The 8,795-nt window shown below is 35.8% G+C and overlaps 1 pseudogene; it reads left to right on the forward strand.

The window, feature by feature from the left end:
* The first annotated feature begins 2,548 nt into the window (after positions 1–2,548).
* On the forward strand, positions 2,549–3,851 carry LOC101244172 (uncharacterized; annotated as a pseudogene).
* Positions 3,852–8,795: the final 4,944 nt, after the last annotated feature.

Genomic DNA, 8,795 nt, shown 5'->3' on the forward strand with positions numbered 1-8,795 from the left:
TATTAATAAAACTTTGTTTTAGAGAAGGAATAAATACGCCTATTGAAATATACTTAGCAGATGACAGAGTCATACACCCTATAGAAAAAAGTGTAATTAGTGCAGTAACAGGAAACTAAATATACCAAAAATTTAAATTTATAATAAGTGCCAATTATACGGTAGCATTAACAGACAGAAATATAGATAAATCATTAGTATTATATTGGAAAAATGTTTGGAATAGAGTTAGCATCAGGCAGTAAAATATTTAAAGCAAGAAGTAAAAACTTATATATATTAACAACAAAACATAAAATAACAACAAAAAATAAAATTGATAAAATAAAGATAGAAAATCATTTCGAAAAAATAATTACTGTAATAGACAATAATGACTATATCTATAAAGAAATTGACATGGAAGAAGATTTAGAAATTGTAAAAGAAAGATTAAGTACTTCAAGTGTACCAAATACGTTAACAAGAGCTACCTCATCAAGAATGAGTACAACTAAAAGAAACTATGAAATCCCACAAAACTTATTTGATAAGGAAGAAATAACACCATATCATTATTTCATAACAGGAATAATGGACCAAAGAAAATATAAAATTTTGATAAATACAGGACAAGAAGAAAATTACATAACAAGAGAGTTATTATTAGAAGAAGAAATTATAAAAACAGGACACATATGCTCTGGATTACCTAGTGAGATAGTAAACATAAATGAAGAAACAACGGAAAAAGAAATAATTATAGGAGGAATACCCTTAATAATACCATTTAAAATATACCAAGGAAATCATAATATTACATTAGGTATAAAATGGTTAGAAAAAGTTAAACCATACAATATAGAAAATGAACAATTAACAATAAATTGTCAAAATAAGAAAATAATTATAAAAAGAACAAAATGAAAAATGAAAATATTTATACTTGCAAAAATTATTATAGAAGGATATCACAACAGATATTATACCCCTATGATAGATACAGGAGCAGAAGCGAATATATGTAAATATAATTGTTTACCAGAAGATAAATGGGAAAAATAAAAAACACCTATGGTAGTAACAGGATTTAATAATGAAGGAAGTATGATTAAATACAAAGCAAAAAATATAAAAATACAAATATGTGATAAGATATTAACGATAGAAGATATCTATAATTTTGAGTTCACAACAAAAGATATGTTACTAGGAATGTCATTTTTAGATAAATTCTACCCACATATAATAACAAAAACACACTGGTGGTTTACTACACCATGCGAAAACAAAATAGGAGCAAAAAGAGTAAATAATAAACAACGAAAACCTACAGAATGGATAAAAGGAAGTGAAAAAATAAATCAAGAAATGGAAAATATATATAAGAAACAAATATCACAATTAGAAATTATCATATTTACAATAGATAAAGTTATAATAATAAATGAACAGCTAGAACACCTATATAACGAAGATCCATTACAAGGATGGGAAAAACATAAGACAAAAGTAAAAATTGAACTAATAGATGAAAGTAGTATAATAACACATAAACCATTGAAATATAACTTTGATGATTTAAAAGAATTCAAAATACATATAGATGAACTATTAGAAAATAATTACATACAAGAAAGTAATAGTAAACATACAAGTCCAACATTTATAGTTATAAAACATAGTGAACAAAAAAGAGGTAAAAGCAGAATGGTTATAAATTATCGCAACTTAAATGCTAAAAGTAAAACATATAATTACCCAATACCAAATAAAATACTAAAAATAAGACAGATACAAGGATATAATTATTTCAGTTAATTCGATTATAAATCAGGATTTTATCACCTAAAACTAGAAGATGAAACTAAACAGCTAACAACATTCACAGTACCACAAGGTTTCTATGAATGGAATGTATTACCATTTGGATATAAGAATGCACCAGGTAGATATCAACATTTTATGGACAACCACTTTAACCGGTTAGAAAATTGTATTGTATATATAGATGATATATTATTATATTCTAAAACAAAAGATGAACATATAAGATTATTAGAAAAATTTATACATATAATCAAACATTCACGTAAAAGTTTAAGTAGAAAGAAAATAGAAATTATGAAACCACAAATAGAATTTCTAGGAATACAAATAGATTGGAATGGAATAAAAATGCAAAATCATATAGTATAAATAATAATCACCCTTGATGAAAATATAGATACAAAAAAGAAATTACAATCCTTTCTAGGATTAGTAAATCAGGTAAGAGAATATATACCAAAATTAGCAGAACATGTAAAACCATTACACAAAAAACTTAAAAAAGATGTAGAATACTATTTTGACAATAAAGATAAAGAACATATAAGAAATATTAAAAATTTATGTAAAAAATTACCAAAACATTACTTTCCTGATGTAAATAAAACATTTATTTATATTGTTGAAACGGATTCAAGTGATCATAGTTATGGAGGAGTTTTAAAAAATACAAATATGAAAAAGAAAAAATAGAACATTATTGTAGATATTATTCAGGATCTTATGCAGAAGCACAAATAAAATAGGAAATAAACAGAAAAGAATTTATTTGCATTATATAAATGTTTATTACAATTTGAACCATATATTCTTTACAATAAATTTATTGTAAGAACAAATAACACACAGGTAAAATGGTGGATAACAAAAAAGGTAGAGGATTCAGTTACAACAAAAGAAATAAAGAGATTAGTACTGAATATATTGAATTTTACAATTACAATTGAGGTATTTAAAACTGGCAAAAATATGATTGCAGACTAACTATCAAAACAAAGTTACACAGCCAGAACAAGATAATCTTATGGAGAACATACTAAAAACCTTAACTACAGTTTGTACAAAAGTGGATAGTATAGGCTTGAGAGTTCAAAAGCTAGAAGAAAATGCAGAAAAATCTAAAGCTACAAGTCAGCAGCATAACTATAAACATGCGGAGCTACGTCGTTCGGCAGACGGAAAACAGCCAGAGCTAAAAGGAGACGTTGGGAAACTCCCTAAAACCCATAACATTGCTAATGTTGCAGGTACAAGTACAGGAGCTATGGAAGAAACTACATCAAAAAATACAAACCTAAACAGCTTATTTACAAAACAATTTATCCCAAAGGTACAAATAATAGATACCCCAACACCACAAACATCTACATATGCAGCCAGCCTGCATAAGGAAAAGAAAACATATAACCATATATACCAAGCTTACATTGAAAACCTATACAAAATACAAAATTTTTTAAATCTCAAACCCAAATCTGCCACAACTACAGAAAAAACCCAAGACTATTTAACCCAAAAATTACAAGGTTATAACAAGCTAATTGCACAACCAAAAACGAATCCAAATCTAGTTAAGACTTGTTATAATTATGGATTATTAAATACAGTTTATACATATACAGGATAAGAGATAAGTGGAATCCCGGAGGTCCACAAATCAGTTTTTATATACAAAAAAATAACAAAAGGAAACTTATTTTTTATAAGATTCTACACACCACCAGCTGAGATACTTTATGATGAGATAAAACCAATGATCCAAATAGTGAAAATTAGATTAACACAATAGATGATAATACCAGAAGACATAGGGCAACAGCCAGAGATACCAAAAGTTGAGATACCCAGTTTTTATGCAAACAAAAGAATAATTGGGTTATCAACTATCATACAGGAGTTAGCTAATAACTATTTACAAGGAAATGCCATATGGAGCTATTATTCAAGAGACCATTTAATAATATTGTAACGACCTTTTAGTCGTTTTGAGCAGCAGATTTATTTCTGGGAAAACAGGCTGAGACGACGGAACCCACGACGGACCGTCGAGGGGTCTCGTTTCAAAACACTTAGAAAATCTGAAAAATGGGTACTGAAATCGACTCTCAGAACTTCGTAACGGAATGACAGGATGGACCGTCACAGGTGTGACAGACCGTCACAGACTCTTCAGAGAATTGAGTCTCTGAACTCTGTGACGGAGCAGCAGGACGGACCGTCGCAGGCACGACGGCCCGTCACAGGCTGCTTAATCCCAGGCGGGGTCGAATTTCTTTAATGTTTTAAGGGTCGTTTTTGACTATTCCTGCTTTAATTATAAAGTTAGTGGGTTAATGTTAATAAGTCTAATTACTTAGGGGTTAAAAGAGGTAACCTTAAGTTAATTAGTGGGTTATTATTGCCATCTTTTATTCTTAATGATATGATAATTAGGGTAAAATAAAGAGGGTTTGAATAAAGAAAATAGAAAGAACAAGAAGAGAGAGAGAGGATCGATCGAGAAGGGGAAAAAACAGAGCTTTGGGAAATTTGCTTGCTTGATCACGAATCTTCGGTGGAGGTAGGTTATGGGTTTTATACTATACGTAGTAAACTCTTAATAGCAAATGATATGTATGGGTAGTATTGTAAACCCTTCTATATGCTTAATTGCATGCTTGCATGAATGTGATTATGTAATTGTGATGAGATAAGAATGATGAAGTTATTGAATCCTAAATCTTGAAAACGAAACCCTAATCTACTTTGTTAATGATGATGCCTTAGTATACGAGAAGGCTTGATGAACGAAAGTAGTGAGATTAGGGGATCGGGTGCCACGTTTCGGTACCAGGATAGTATATGAGGAACGGAGTGTCAAGTTTCGACACCAGGATAGTATATGGATCGGGTGCCACGTTCCGGTACCAGGATAGTATATGAGGATCGGAGTGTCATGTTCCGACACCAGGATAGTATATGGATTGGGTGCCATGTTTCGGTACCAGGATAGAATATGGATCGGGTGTCACGTTCTGACATCAGGATAGAATGAGGATCGGAGTGTCACGTTCCGACACAAGGATAGTATATGAGGAGCAGAGTTTCACGTACCGACACGAGAGGAATAAAGATAATGAATTTTGAAAGATGTTAATATATTCAATTTAATGAACCTAATTCCCAAATGAGTATGATGAGGAGACGTGAGTCCTCATTGATGTTCTTGGTGTTGTAACCAAGGGTTATGGTAATTGCAAATGCCGCATGTTGAGTATTGTAGTTGATTTTATGATGTTATCTGATATATACTGTTTTCTATTTTGAGTTGGCCGATGATACCTACTCAGTACATGTGTTTGTACTGACCCCTACTTGTATATGTTTTCTTTTGTTTATTGTGGAGTGCAGCAAACGTACCGTCATCTTCAACTCAACTGCAACTCTAGCCAGCCTTCATTACACCGGATTTCAGGGTGAGCTAATGCTTCTAGCTTGGACTGGATCCTCCTCTTCATGTCTTGATGCCTTGAAGTTCCGGCATGGACTAGCTTTATATTATTTTAGCTTTCTAGATACTCTTAGAATTAGTAACTCGAGGATAGATGTTCTTGTGATGATGACTTCAAGATTTTGGGTATAATAATAAGTGTTTGAGTTTTAGAAGTTATTAATCTATTTTTATTAATGAGTTTTGAGTCTTCCGCATTGTATTTTGTTCATTATGTTTGAAATGATGGGGTTTAGATTGGTTGGTCCGCTCACATAGGAGGCTAAGTGTGGGTGCCAGTCGCGGCCCGATTTGGGTCGTGACAAAGTTGGTATCAGAGCATTAGGTTCGTTGGTCTCATCACACAAGAACGAGTCTAGTAGAGTCTTAAGGAATGGTAGGGGGACGCCTTTACTTTTCTTTGAGAGGCTATCAAACTTTAGGAAAATTCCATTCTTTCTTTCTTTCTTTCGTGCTATTACTTGGATCCAATATGGTATCTAGGTTATACAAATTGGTATCTGACCATCTTCACTCTATTTCGCAGATGGTTAGAACTAGAGCAACAACCACGCCAACATCAACATCGGCAATACAAGATGCATCTGAGCCAGCCACTGAGACTGTAGCTCAAAGAGGAGCAGTAGCAAGAGGCCGCGGTAGAGGACGCTGGAGGACGTCCTCTAGAGGAATAGGACGAACGACTGGCCCATCTGGTACTAGGGCGGTGAATCCTCCACCGACTGAGGAAGTAGTAAGAGAAGGGGAGGATGGAGAAAATGAACAAGTACAGAATGAGGAATTACCACCCCAACCTACCCTAGAGTTGATCAATCAGGTTCTTGCTTATCTTAGCGGGTTATGTGATCAAGGCCAAGCGCCTCCAGTGTTTTCTACACCAGCACCTCAGGCTCCGGAGGTACAACATGCGGCTACTATGGCTCCCCGCATGGATGCCTCATTGGAAATAGGCACGTTTCCTCGTCTGACTACAGGGCCTATAATGACAAATGATCAGCATGAACTTTTCAGTAAGTTCTTGAAATTGAAACCTCCAGTCTTCAAGGGTGCTGAATCTGAGGATGCCTACGATTTTCTGGTGGACTGTCATGAGCTACTACACAAGATGGGTATAGTATAACGGTTTGGTGTTGAGTTTGTGACTTATCAATTCCAAGGGAACGCCAAAATGTGGTGGCGGTCACATGTTGAGTGTCAACCAACAGAGGCACCACCTATGACTTGGGCATCATTCTCTAGCTTGTTTATGGAGAAGTATATCCCCCGTACTTTGAGGGATAGGAAAAGAGATGAGTTCTTGAGCCTAGAGCAAGGTAGGATGTCGGTTACCGCATATGAGGCTAAGTTTTGTGCATTATCCAGGTATGCCACCCAACTTTGTTTCAGTCCACAAGAGCGGATTCGCCGTTTTGTGAAGGGGTTAAGGTCAGAATTGCGGATTTCAGCCGTACAGGTAGCGGCTACGGCAAAATCTTTTCAAGAAATGGTAGACTTCGTGATAGAGGTAGAGGGAGTGAAGCCAGATGACATCACCATGGCAACAACATCAAAAAGGCTTCGAAAGGGAGGTGACTTTAATGGTTCTTACTCTAGAGGACAGGGTTCAGGAGGTTACTCAGTCCGACCAATTCAGTCTTCACTACAAACTGTAGTTGGGGGTCCACCTCATACCGGTCAACACTTCTCTGAGAGACCAATGCTTGACTCCAGGGAGTGTTATGGATGTGGGGAGACTGGACATATAAGGAGGAATTGTCCAAAACAGAGTTATAGACCCCCAATAGCTAGAGGTAGAGGTGGTCATGGAAGAGGCCGTCATTCTGGAGGACGCGGTGGTCGAGGTAATGGTGGTCACAAAAACGGTCGGGGTGACGGACAAATGGGAACTACTGCAGTGCAGCCTGGTAGAGGCAATGGGCAGACAGGTGATAGGGCCCATTGTTACGCTTTCCCTGGGCGGTCAGAAGCGGAGACATCAGATGCTGTCATCACAGGTAATCTTTTGGTTTGTGATTGAATGGCTTTTGTATTATTTGACCCTGGATCCACATTTTCATATGTATCTTCCTCATTTGCTACTGGTCTTAAATTAAATTGTGAATTGCTTGACATGCCTATTCGTGTTTCTACTCCGGTGGGTGAGTCTGTGATAGTTGAGAAGGTGAGGTGTATAGGTCTTGTCCTATGACTTTTATGGAGAGCAACACTTATGTTGACTTGGTTATATTAGAAACGGTTGATTTTGATATAATTCTGGGTATGACTTGGCTTTCTAAGAATTTTGCGATCTTGGATTGTAATGCTAAAACTGTGACGTTAGCCAAGCCTGGGACAGATCCGTTAGTGTGGGAGGGTGACTACACTTCCAATCCGGTTCGTATTGTCTTCTTTTCTTCTTGCTAAGAAAATGGTTAGTAAGGGTTGTCTAGCTTTCTTGGCACATCTCAGGGATGACACTACCCAAGTACCTTCAATTGAGTCAGTTTCGACAGTCCGCGAATTTTTAGATGTGTTTCCTGCAGACCTTCCTTGTATGCCACCAGATAGGGATATTAACTTCTGCATTGATCTTGAACCGGGCACTCGCCCCATTTCTATACCCCCTTATAGAATGGCTCCCGCGGAGTAAAGAGAGTTAAAGGCCCAACTTCAAGAGTTGTTGAGCAAAGGCTTCATTAGACCAAGTGCATCTCCTTGGGGTGCTCCGGTGTTATTTGTGAAGAAGAAGGATGGGAGTTTTCTGCTGTGCATAGACTACCGACAATTGAACAAGGTAACTATTAAGAACAAGTATCCCATTCTTCGCATTGATGACTTGTTCGATCAGTTACAAGGTGCTTGTGTCTTCTCTAAGATTGACTTGAGATCCGGTTATCATCAATTGAAGATACGGGAAACGGATGTGCCAAAGACTGCTTTTCGAACTAGGTATGGGCATTACGAATTTGTAGTAATGTCTTTTGGTCTAACGAATGCCGCTGCTGCTTTCATGAACTTGATGAACGGGATTTTTAAGCCATATCTGGATCTCTTTGTGATCGTATTTAGTGATAATATATTGGTATACTCAAAGAGCAAGAAGGAACATGAAGAGCATTTGAGAATGGTATTGGAAATGTTGAGGGAGAAAAAGCTTTATGCCAAATTCTCCAAGTGTGAGTTTTGGCTAGATTCAGTGTCCTTCTTGGGGAATGTGGTTTCGAAAGATGGGGTGATGGTATATCCTTCTAAGATTGAGAAAGTAAAGAATTGGGTAATACCTACTAATGTGTCAGAAATAAGGAGCTTTGTTGGTTTAGCTAGCTATTACCGTCGATTTGTCAAGGGATTCTCTTCCATTGCTTCCGAATTGATGAACTTGACTAAGCAGAATGTTCCATTTGTATGGTCGGATGAATGTGAAGAAAGCTTCCAGAAGCTCAAGACTTTGTTGACTACCGCACCAATCCTTACCTTGCCAGTGGAAGGTAAGAATTTCATTGTCTATTGTGATGCA

This window comes from Solanum lycopersicum, chromosome 5 (genome assembly GCF_036512215.1).
Source record: "Solanum lycopersicum chromosome 5, SLM_r2.1".
Taxonomy (NCBI): domain Eukaryota; kingdom Viridiplantae; phylum Streptophyta; class Magnoliopsida; order Solanales; family Solanaceae; genus Solanum; species Solanum lycopersicum.